Source organism: Chlorocebus sabaeus, chromosome 10 (genome assembly GCF_047675955.1).
Source record: "Chlorocebus sabaeus isolate Y175 chromosome 10, mChlSab1.0.hap1, whole genome shotgun sequence".
Lineage (NCBI taxonomy): Eukaryota > Metazoa > Chordata > Mammalia > Primates > Cercopithecidae > Chlorocebus > Chlorocebus sabaeus.
Genome location: NC_132913.1, coordinates 48,679,059 through 48,692,080, shown reverse-complemented (window position 1 = coordinate 48,692,080; position 13,022 = coordinate 48,679,059).

Genomic DNA, 13,022 nt, shown 5'->3' with positions numbered 1-13,022 from the left:
AGCCATTCAATAAACATCATTGAGTGCCTACTATCAGCAAGGGACCATGAAGTGTTCTTGGATCACAAATATATTGCCCACAGAAGAGCAGGCTTTCATTTCAACAGAAAGTTATCCCTCCTAATATTGTGTTATTAGGTGTTTCTGAGAATAAATACATTTCTGACGCATTTTTTATGAGCAACAACCATTGTGGATTACTCAGACTTCTTTACTATGGAACACTTGTTTGCAGATTTACTGTAGGCAGTACAGATGTTATGAAATTATAAAATTTATAAGGGAACTTTTCTAATGTATAAATCTACGAGCTATAGTGTCACTGCGAGTTTAGTTAAGAAAGTTAAATTTACGTTATACTCCACCCAACTTGTTCAACAAGCTATTTTACACCATTTTTAGGCCATAACTGTCCAAAGCAATATTTACTAAAAGAGAGTAGTACCATGCTTCAGCATATACCATTTACAGAGATTTCATCAGAATAGGTACAAACACTTCACTGAGACTTCCATAAACCCCCATGACACCCATTTTATTGTTAATATGATCAAAATATGTTTCATTTCATAAATGGATCAACCATTCCTAATTTTGATAAAAAGATAACACCTGTTCTTTGTAAAAATTTGAAAAATGTTCATCTTCACCAGCTTTATCATCTCTTTAACCAGTTTTAGTAAGCCCAACAATATAGCCACAATACATTAATTACCATCTGCACTAAATGCTATCCTCCCACCCTGCCTTCTTATTCTTACACTTAATCCTCTTTGTAACCCTTACACCTCCCACACTCTCTATGCTAACTTCATAATTGTCAAAAGGAAATGATTATTTCATCTCGCACACCATCATTTTCAACGAATTTTCCCATCCTGGTGATGCCTTTAATTTCAACCAGCAGACTGTATATATGACCTTTCTTCTCCTGACATCAGTGGGATGACATTGATAAACTCTGTATCTCTACTATTCTAAAAAATGATTTCTATGTGTTGTTTGACTCTTAGACATATTGAACACATTTATAACATTCTAATATCCTCATGTTCACAGACATTATATCCACAACATTTTTATCTTCTGCAATGACATTTCAAAGATCAAATATCTAAGCCACTTTACTCAGTTGTGAAACCTTATACTAATTAAGCCAAGGGTGTGAGCTCAAGGGCTATAATAACCAATTAGCTAGGGAAAAAAACAGCAAAATTATTCTTCAGGATCCCAGACTATATCTCAAGGGTTGGTAAAAGGCCCACCATTTCACCAGTATTAGAGGAGGTCATCAAAGTATATAGATTACCAAATAGTATCACACTATATTTGAAAAGCAGTTCATTCACAGGCATGTCCTAGTGATAGTAAATCAGTAGTATCAACTCCACATGCTCAGGACAGTATATCATGTGCATATAATTCTTATGCAATATTAACGATATAAGTATAATTAGTCTGCATAGCATTCCTATCCATAGATCCTTGTTTAAGGTGATGGGACAAATTTAGCTTCATAGAATAGATCTGTAGCATAGTCTAGTGCAATGGGTTGGAAATTATAAGACTGAATCTTTTTCCTGATGCTTTTTTCCATTCCACCTGGTAACAATTAAATCCACATTTGTTCCAGAGGGTGGAAAAGGCTTGAAGGTGAAAAATTCTCTAAAATTCTTCACTTGAGGGGTAAATATCTGCTATGTCTAAATAGTGAAAAGAAGGAACACTTGAAAACCCTCAGAGTCCAAAATCAACTGACAGAAAATAAGCCGTTTGCCAAGGAATTCAGCAGTCAGTGTTAATAAAGGGCACCATGAAGGAATATATTCCTTCATATCTACAGAGCATTGACTATGATTTCGATATTATGCCAGGCTGAAGCTATGGAAATGAATGTGTCTCACAATGGGTCTATGGTCCCAGGGAGTCTCAACATGTATTTTCTGTGGGATTTTCTGTGTGTGTGTGTGTGTGTGTGTGTGTGTGTGTGTGTGAGAGAGAGAGAGAGAAAGAGAGAGAGAGAGAGAGAGAGAGAGAGAGAGAGAGAGAGGGTCTTGCTCTGTCACCCAGACTGGAGTGCTGTGGCATGATCATGGCTTACTGCAATCTCTGCCTCCTGGGCTCAAGCGAACTTCCCACCTCAGCCTCCCAAATAGCTAGGACTACAGGTGTGAGCCAACATGGCTGGCTAATTTTTGTATTTTTTAGTAGAGATGGGGTTTTGCCATGTTGCCTAGGCTGGTCTGGAACTCCCGGGCTCAAGTGATCTGCGGCCTGGGCCTCCCAAAGTGCTGGGATGACAGGCGTGAGCCACTGCACCGGACCGTGATTTTGTTTTATATATTCTAATTTACATGTTAATTTTTAGAAATTATTATCACCACTTTACTTATCATTTGAATGCTTGCCTTACAATAATATTACCATATAATTTGTCGGGCATGGTCCCAGCACTTTGGGAGGCTGAGGTGGGAGGATTGCTTGAGTCCAGGTGTTCAAGACCAGCCTGGACAACACAGGGAAACCTCATCTCTACGAAAAATAAAAATAAAAAAATTAACCAGGGGTGGTGGCACGTCCCTGTAGTCCTAGCTATAGGGAGGCTGAGGTGAGAAAAATCACTTGAGCCCAGGAGTTCAAGGCTACAGTAAGCTGTGATCAGGCCACTGCACTCCAGCCTGGGTGACAGAGCAAGACCATCTCAAAGAATACATTATATACTACCATGTAATTTCAGTACCTATGTTGGTTTTACTCTTTACAATTACTTTAGGTTTAATGAATCACCTAATATGAGAGTAATTTTGGCCTGACATGGGGCAACTCTAGAGCTCCCTGTTGAGTTGGACAAGACTTTGTCAGGCCCACTTCACAGTTCAGTTTCTTCTTCTTCGCAATACCACTTTCCCCTGCCCTTGCCTTTAATAGGAGTTGATCCCTAACAGACATCTTGCACCCCAAATTCCATCTCAATGCTGACTTCCAGAGAACCCAGCCTATGAAAATTGGCCCTGGGTCTCAAAATGAGCAGTAAGGTGAAACTATGGAGCATGAAATGACAATGAAGATTCCATCAGTGATTGGTAGGTAGAGCACAGACAGTCAAGTGGCATCCAGTTATTGAAACATTCCCTGGTAACAAAATTTGGGAGCATGTACTGATAGAAGGCAATACACTAGCATGGAGGAAACAGTAACTACAAGGGTAAAAAATTTAGATTACTATTTCCAAGCCCCATTGATGCCCAATAGTAGATAACAAACGAATAAGAGTAACAGGTAATTGAAAGCCAGATGTGAAAGCCAGCAGACCTCTTCAATTGTATACTATCATTTCCCACAGAGGGAGGGCACAGAAAGCAAGAACTAAGCTCAGGACTTAATTGTCAGAGTGGCTGAACTTCAAAGACAATTATATATGCAACCAAATCAGGTCTGTGTACAAAGGCCAAGAACTTGGTTGAAAAAACGTAACTGGAGCACATGAAATGTGGACATCTTGGTGGATATTCCCAAAGATTTTGACTCCTTAGACTCCTCTTAACCTACTGAGACTTTAAAAATAGACTTCTCCTCATTGAGAGCTAGTACAGCTGACCTCCATCTTCCATCCAGCTCCCATGCATCGCCATACCTCCCCACCCACCACCACCCCACGTGGCAGAAGATAATTCAGAGGCCTCTGCCCTGCAAGACAATATATGCCTCTTTAGTACCTAGCCCTGGCTCTCCTCTGAGCTATGAGACCCATAATTAGAATTAAGTTCCAGCCTAATCCAACCGAGGAAATTGTAGCCCTATAAAAGAAAAAGAATCCAGCCTGGGCTACAGAACGAGACTCTGTCAAAAAAAAAAAGAAGGAGAAAAGAAGGAAGGAAGGAAGGAAGGAAGGAAGGAAGGAAGGAAGGAAGGAAGGAAGGAAGGAAGGAAGGAAGGAAGGAAGGAAGGAGGGAGGGAGGGAGGGAGGGAGGGAGGGAGGGAAGGAAGGAGGGAAGGAAATTATACTTGAAACAAGTACAAAATCTAGGCGGTATATACCAACAAGAACCTCAGGAGTACATGTGGGACCCGATTCTGAAGGTGTTTAATTAAGGCACCAGAACATAAATTGCATCAGGAATAGTTTAGTCACCTAGGAAAATTCTCCCAAGATGCAGAATTTAACACCCTGGCTAGGACTCCTAGGAGATAATGTAAACTCATTACTAGGATGGCTCTTAGAAACATTTTAAAAAGTGATGGTACACACTAAGTGAAGTTGAAATGCCATAACGGCCATAGGAAACAGTGGAAGATAGGATTAAACGGCTTAGAGAAGTATGCACACTGAAATTGATGTATAGCTAAAAGACCACCAGCTGATTATGTTCCACTGGAAGGCCAAGAAGACACACCATTTAACTTACCAAGGCCATACGAAATATACTGGTAAGAGGAGCACCAGCATTACTAAAATATGTAGTGATGACTCTCCTCTGTTGGCCAGGGACGGCAGTAGGAGAACTTGCTTCAGAAATAGCAATGGGAAAGTAAGAGTCAGGTGATGACACTTTACGGCCAGAAGCCAGGGGGGTCGTAATTGTCGTAACGACCGAAAGGGCAAGAATGGCAGCCAAGGGGGTCCTGATGTGTAGAGGGTTATAGAGATGGTTAATAGAACATTTATCTAGAGGAAAATTAGATGGGCAATTAAGTAGGGCACTACTCGGCTGGGCACGGTGGCTCTCACCTGTAATCCAAGCACTTTGGGAGGCAGAGGCAGGCGGATCACGAGGTCAGTGGATCAAGACCACCCTGGCTAACACGGTGAAACCCCGTCTCTACTAAAAATACAAAAAATTAGCTGGGCGTGGTGGTGGGCACCTGTAGCCCCAGCTACTTGGGAGGCTGAGGCAGGAGAATGGCGTGAACCTGGGAGTCAGAGCTTGCAGTGAGCTGAGATCGCACCACTGCACTCCAGACTGGGTGACACGGTTGGGGGGCCGGGGAAGGGTATGACTCATATTGTACCAGAATCAATTAAATGTAGATAGAGACTGAGAATGATCATGCACACACACAAAAATTAACAACTCCTAACCTGGTTTTGGGATCTGAACTAATTTTCAGAGCTAAACCCCAATGATTGAAAAAGTGGCTAGGTCTGCAGAAGAAAGGACCCTGTAACAACACGGGAAGTTATACATGGTAATAACTTCCTCAGTCCTTCTCCGTAAGGGCCTAGGGACATTTACTTAGGAAACTACACACTGAGAAAAGGGGCATACTCAAACACTTTGAGGACTAGTGGACACAGAGTGCGAACTTCATAAATACCTAAAGACCTGAAACATCATCTTGTTTTTCCCATTAGAAAAATATGAATTAAGTAATAAATGCAATCCTGAGCAAGATCCAGCATACAGTGGATCCACTAGATCTGCAGACCCAGCCAGTATATATGTCTCTGGTCTTCAAATGTATAATTAAGATTGATATATTTGGCAGTTGCTCTAACCTCCATATTGGTCCTTGGTTTAAGAACTAGTGAGGAAGACCCTTCCCAGCTTCTAGTATGGTCTGTTCTACTTTCTACTTCAATGAGATCAAAACCTTTTTAGCTTCTACATATGAGTGAGAACATGCAGTATTGTCTCTTCCTGGTTTATTACACTTATCAAAATGTCCTCCAGTTTCATCTATGTTGTCATGAATGACAGGATCTCATCTTTTTTTATGGATGAATAGTATTCTGCAATGTATATAAACCACATTGTCTTCATCCATTGATCTGTTGTTGGATACTTAGGTTCATTCTTTATCTTGGCTATTGTGAATACTGCTGCAATAAGCAAGAGGGTGCAGATATCTCTTTGATACACTGATTTTCTTTCCTTTGGATGAATGTCCAGTAGTAGGATTGCTGGATCATATGGTGGTTCTATTGGAGTTTTTCAAGGAATCTTCATATTGTTTTCCATAGTGGTTGTACTAGTTAATATTCCCACCAACAGTGTGTAAGAGTTCCCTTTTCTCTGCATCCTTGTCAACATGAGTTATTTTTTGTCTTTTTGGTACCCATCCTAACTAGGGTGAAATGATACCTAACTGTGGTTGCTATTTACATTTCCCTGATGACTAGTGATGTTGGCATTTTAAAATATATTTTTGGCCATTTGTATGACTTCTGAATAGAGAAATGACTATTCACATCATTTGTCCTTTTTAAAATAGGATTATCTGGGGGTTTGATGTTGAGATATTTGAGTTCCTTTTATATTCTAGATATTAATCCCCTGTCAGATAAATAGTTTGCAAATATTTTCTCCCATTCTGCATGCTGTCGTTTCCCTCGGTTGATTGTTTCCTTTACTGTGTGGAAGCTTTTTAGTTTGATATTATCATATTTATTAGTTTCTGCTTTTGTTGCCTATGATTTTGAGGTCCTATTCATAAAATCTTTTCCCAGACTAAGCATTTTCCCAGTCCTGAAGCATTTTCCCCTGTGTTTGATTCCAGTAGTTTCATCGTTTCAGGTCTTACATTTAGGTCTTTCATCTATTTTGAATGATTTTTGTATAGGGTGAGAGGTGGGAGTCTAGTTTCTTCTTCTGCATAGGAATAACCAGTTTTCCCAGCACCATTTATTGAATAGACTGCCCTTTCCCCAGTGTATGTTCTTGGCACTTTTGTCAAAAATCAGTTGGCTTTGGATATGAATTGATTTCTGGATTCTCTATTCTGTTCAATTGGTCTGTGTTTCTGTTTTTGTGCCAGTACCATCTATTTTGGTTTGTATAACTTTGTAGTATATTTTAAAGTGTGGTAGTATGATGCCTCCAGCTTTGTTATTTTGCTTAGGTTTCCTTTGGCTATTTGGAGTCGTTTGTGGTTCTGTACAAATTTTAAGATTTTTTTTCTATTTCTGTAAAGAATGTCATTCGTATTTTTATGGGGATTATATTGAATCTGTAGATTGCTTTGGGCAGTATGGCCATTTTAACAATATTAATTCTTCCAACTGATGGGCCTAAGCATAGGATGTTTTTCCATTTGTTTGCATTCAATTCTCTTCCATTTCTTTCATCAGCATTTTGTAGTTTTCCTTGTAGAGGTCTTTAACCTTCTTGGTTAAATTTATTCCTAGAGTTTTCTTTTATGTGTGTGTAGCTATTGTTAATGGGATTGTCTTTGTGAATTCTTTTTCAGCTAGTTTGTTGTCTGTGTATAGAAATGCTATTTATTTTGGTATGTTGATTTTGTACCCTGCAACTTTACTGAATTTATCAGTTCTAAGTATTTTTGATAGGATCTTCAGGTTTTTCTATGTAATATCATGTCATTTGCACACAGAGGCAATTTTACTTTCTCCTTTGCAATTCAAATATCCTTTATTTCTCTTGACTAGTTCCTCTGGCTAGGACTTCCAGTACTATGTTGAATAAGAGTGGTAAGTGTGGGCATCCTTGCCTTTTTCCAGTTCTTACAGGACAACTTTCCAGCTTTTCCCCATTTAGTATGATGCAGTTTGTCAGATATGGCCTTCATTGTGTTGAGGTGCCTTCCTTCTATAACTGATTTATTGAGAGTTTTCATCAAAATGTTGAATTTTATAAAATGCTTTTTCTGCATCTATTGAGATGATGATATGGTTTTTGTCCTTCATCCTGTCAATGTAATGTATCACATTTATTGATTTGCATATGTTGAAACATCCTTGCATTCCTTGGATAAATCCCATTTGATCATGGTGGTATTATCTTATTGATGTGTTGCTGGATAGGTTTGCTAGTATTATTGAAGATTTGTGCATCTATGTACATAAGGGATATTTGCCTGTAGTTTTCTTTTTTACTGTGTCATTGTCTGGTTTTGATATCAGGGTTATGCTAGACTCATAAAGTAAGTTAGGAAAAATTTCCTCTGCTTTGATTTTTTGGAATAGTTTGAGAAAAGTAGGTATTAATTTCTCTTTAAAAGATTTGGTAGAATTCAGTAGTAAAGCCATCTGGTCCTGGAATTCTCTTTGTTGGAGGACTTTTTATTACCGATTAAATCATACTACTTGCTATTTTCTGTTCAGGTTTTCTGTTTCTCCTTGGTTCAATGTTGGTAGGTGTATGTGTCCAGGAACTTACCCATTTCCTCTAGGTTTACGAGTTTATTGGCAGATAGCTATTCATAGTAGTCTTAAATATCATTAGTCACACACAATGGCTCATGCCCATAATGTCAACATTTTAGGAGGCTGAGATGGGAAGATCACTTGAGCCCAGGAGTTCAAGGTCAACCTGGGCAACACAGTGAATCACCATCTCTAATAAAAACTCAAAAAAAAAAAAATAGCCAGGCACAGTGACATGCACCTGTGATCCCAGCTACATGGAAGGCTCAGGCAGGAGAATCACTTAAGCCCAAGAAATCAAGGCTGCAGTGAGCCATGTTCAGGTTGCTGCACTCAAGCCTGGGTGACAGAGCAAGACCCTGTCTAAAAAAATAATAATAACAATAACTAACCAAAAAAGATTATTTCTTTTCTGTGGTACCTTGTTATGTCTCCTTTTTCGTGTATGATTTTATTTATTTAGATTCTTTTTTTCTTAGTCTAGCTAATGTTTTGTCTGTTTTATTTATCTTTTTAAATAACTTTTGTTGATCTTTTATATTTTTGTCTCAATTTCATTTACTTCTGCTTTGATCTTTATTATTTCTTTCCTTCTACTAATTTGGGGTATGTCTTGTCTTTCTTTTCTAGCTCTTTGAGATGCATTGTTAACTTATTTATTTGAAATCTTTCTTGTTTTTTTGACATAGGAATTTATTACTATAAATTTGCTTCTTGATACTGCTTTGCTGTGTTTCATAGGTTTTGTATGTTGTGTTTGTTTTCATTTGTTACAAGGAATTTTTAAATTTTTTCTTAATTTGCTACTTCACCCATGGGTTTTTTCAGGAACATGTTGTTTAATTTTCACCTATTTATATACTTTCAAATGTCTCTCCTGTTGATTTCCATTTTATTCCATTGTGGTTAGATATTTGGTATGATTTCAGTTTTTAAAAATTTGTTGAGATTAGTTTTGTGTCCTAACATACAATCAGTCCTAGAGAATGTTCCATGTGTTAATGAAAAGAATTGTGTTCTGCAGCTATTGAGTGAAATGTTCTACAAATATATGTTAGTCCATTTGGTTTATGGTGCAGTTTAAATCCAATTTTATTGATTTTCTGTCTACGTGAACTGTCCAATGCTGATACTCGAGTTTTGTTAAAGTCCCCAACTATTATTGTATTGGGCTCTATCTCTCTTTTAAAACCTAAAAATATTTACTTTATATATCTGGGTGTCCCAGTATTGGATGCATATATGTTAACAATTGTTATAGTCTCTTGCTGAATTATTCCCTTTTTTATCATATAATGTCCTTTGCCTCCCTTTACAGCTTTTGACTTGAAGCCTATTTTGTTGATATAAACAAAGCTACTCGTGCTTGCTTTTGTTTTCCACTTGCATAAAATATCCTTTTCCATCCTTTCACTTTCAGCCTATGTGTGTCATTAGAGGTGAGTTTCTCATGGGCAGCACTTAGTTAGGTTTTGTTGGGTTTTTAAATCTATTCAGCCAGTCTATACTGCAGCCTCAATCTCCTGAGTCCAAGCAGTCCTCCCACTTCAGCCTCCCAAGTAACTGGGACCACAGCACATGTCACCAAACACTAATTTTTTATTTTATTTTTATTTTTTGTAGCAACAAGATCTCACTATGTTGCTCAGGTTGGTGTCAAATTCCTGGGCTCAGGCAGTCCTCTCACTTCAGCCTACCAAAGCACTGGGATTACAGGCATGAGTCACTGAACCTGGTCTAGACTATATCTTTTAAATAGGAAATTTAATCAATTTACATTCAGGGTTATTGTTGATAGGTGAGGATTTACTCCTGTCATCTTATTTATTGTTTTCTGGTGGTTTTGTATATCCTTTCCTCCTTGTTTCCTCTCTACTCGCTTATTTTTGTGGGTTGGGTAGCTTTCTGCACTGATACAGTTTGATTCCTTTCTCTTTCTCCTTTGTGTATCAGCTCTATGAATGAGTTGCTTTCTGTTGCTGTTGAGGTTTTTTTGGTTGGGTTTTGGTTGTTTTTTGTTTTTTGAGGCAGGATCTTACTCTGTCACCCAGGCTGGAGTGCAGTGGCATAATCTTGGCTCACTGCAGCCTTGACCTCCTGGGCTCAAGTGATACTCCCACCTCAGCCTCCCAAGTAGCTGGGACTACAGGCATGCACCACCACACCTGGCTAATTTTTGCATTTTTTGTAGAGATGGGGTTTTGCCATGTTGCCCAGACTGGTCTCAAACTCCTGGGCCCAAGTAGTCTGCCTGCCTTGGCCTCCCAAAGTGCTGGGATTACAGACATGTGCCATCACACCCAGCCATCAGTGAGATTTACAGTTTCAAATATTTTCATGATGATGATTGTAGTCTTTTCACTTACAGACGTAAAGCTCCTTTGAGCATCTTTTTGTAAGGCCAGTCTAGTGGTAATTAGCGCCCTTAGTTTTTGCTTGTCTGTGAAAGATTTTATTTCTCTTTCATTTCTGAGGGATAGTTTTTCTGGATATAATATTCTTTTTTTTTCTTTCAGCACTTTGACTATATCATTCCATTCTCCTGGCTCATAAGCTTTCTGCTGAAAAATCCACTGTAGTCTAATAAGGATTCCTTTATATGTGACCTGATGCTTTTCTCTTTCTCTTTTAGAATTCATTACCTTTGACATTGGCAACTTGACTATAATGTACCTCCAAGAAGACCTGTTTGGGTTGAATCTATTTGGCATTCTTTGAGTTTCCTAAACCTGAATGTCCATTTCTCTCCCAAGACTTTGGAACTTTACTGCTATGATTTCATTCAATATGTTTTCCTCACCTTTTCTCTTCTCTTCTCCTTCTGGAATGCTCATAATGTTTACTTAATGGTGTCCAATATATCCTGTAGGTTTTGTTCTATATTTTTTTAATCTTTTCTCTTATTTTTCTTCAGCTATTCATTGTACATTTTTATTGCCTTTTTGTATTTAAGCTAGATCTTACACATATCGATGGTATATATGTAAAATTATTAAGTAAGGATTTCTAAAACCTGGATATCATGCAATAACTCACAACCCATTTTCTTTTCATATACATAAGAAGTGAAAGCCTAATAGAATATTAAAACATAATTCAGAAAGAAATACCAGCTTACAACCCCCCACTATATAAACTGCTTCTCCATCCATCTTTATTTATAAACCAGTTATTATTTTTAAAAAAGTAAATTTTCATATTATTAAAAATTTTAACAAAGCACAAAGAGATTGAACCTAAATACATTTTTATACCTTTTGCGAAGTTCATCTAAATGGTTCCTGGGAGAGTAATTCTTTTTTTTTAATTTTTTATTATACTTTAATTTCCAGGGTACATATGCACAATGTGCAGGTTTGTTACATATGTATACATGCGCCATGTTGGTGTGCTGCACCCATTAACTCGTCATTTACATTAGGTATATCTCCTAATGCTATCCCTCTCTTCTCCCGCAACTCCACAACAGGCTCCGGTGTGTGATGTTCCCCTTCCTGTGTCCAAGTGTTCTCATTGTTCAGTTCCCACCTATGAGTGAGAACATGCGGTGTTTGGTTTTCTGTTCTTGCAATAGTTTGCTGAGAATGATGGTTTCCAGCTGCATCCATGTCCCTACAAAGGACATGAACTCATCCTTTTCTAATGGCTGCATAGTATTCCATGGTGTATATGTGCCACATTTTCTTAATCCAGTCTATCACTGATGGACATTTGGGTTGGTTACCAGTCTTTGCTATTGTGAATAGTGCCGCAATAAACATACGTGTGCATGTGTCTTTATAGCAGCATGATTTATAATCCTTTGGGTATATACCCAGTAATGGGATGGCTAGGTCGAATGGTATTTCTAGTTCTAGATCCTTGAGGAATCACCACACTGTCTTCCACAATGGTTGAACTAGTTTACACCAACAGTGTAAAAGTGTTCCTATTTCTCCACATCCTCTCCAGCACCTGTTGTTTCCTGTCTTTTCAATGATCGCCATTCTAACTGGTGTGAGATGGTATCTCATTGTGGTTTTGATTTGCATGTCTCTGATGGTGAGTGATGATGAGCATTTTTTCATGTGTCTGTTGGCTGCATAAATGTCTTCTTTTGAGAAGTGTCTGTTCATATCCTTTGCCCACTTTTTGATGGGGTTGTTTTTTTCTTGAAAATTTGTTTGAGTTCTTTGTAGGTTCTGGATATTAGCCCTTTGTCAGATGAGTAGATTGCAAAAATTTTCTCCCATTCTGTGGATTGCCTCTTCACTCTGATGGTAGTTTCTTTTGCTGTGCAGAAGTTCCTTAGTTAAATTATATCCCATTTGTCAATTTTGGCTTTTACTGTCATTGCTTTTGGTGATTTAGACATGAAGTCTTTGTCCAAGCCTATGTCCTGAATGGCATTGCCTTGGTTTTCTTCTAGGGTTTTTATGGTTTTAGGTCTAACATTTAAGTCTCTAATCCATCTTGAATTAATTTTCATATAAGGTGTAAGGAAGGGATCCCAGTTTCAGCTTTCTACATATGGCGAGCCAGTTTTCCCAGCACCATTTATGAAATAGTGAATCCCTTCCTCAATTCTTGTTTTTGTCACGTTTCTTGAAGATCAGATGGTTGTTGATCATGATGGATAAGCTTTTTAATATGCTGCTGGATTCAGTTTGCCAGTATTTTACCAAGGATTTTTGCACCGATGTTCATCAGGGATATTGGTCTAAAATTCTCTTTTTTTGTTGTGTCTCTGCCAGGCTTTGGTATCAGGATGATGTTGGACTCATAAAATGAGTTAGGGAGGATTCCCTCTTTTTCTATAGATTGGAATAGTTTCAGAAGGAATGGTACCAGCACTTCCTTGTACCTCTGGTAGAAATCGGCTGTGAATCCATCTGGTCCTGGACTTTTTTTGGTTGGTAGGCTATTAATTATTGTCTCA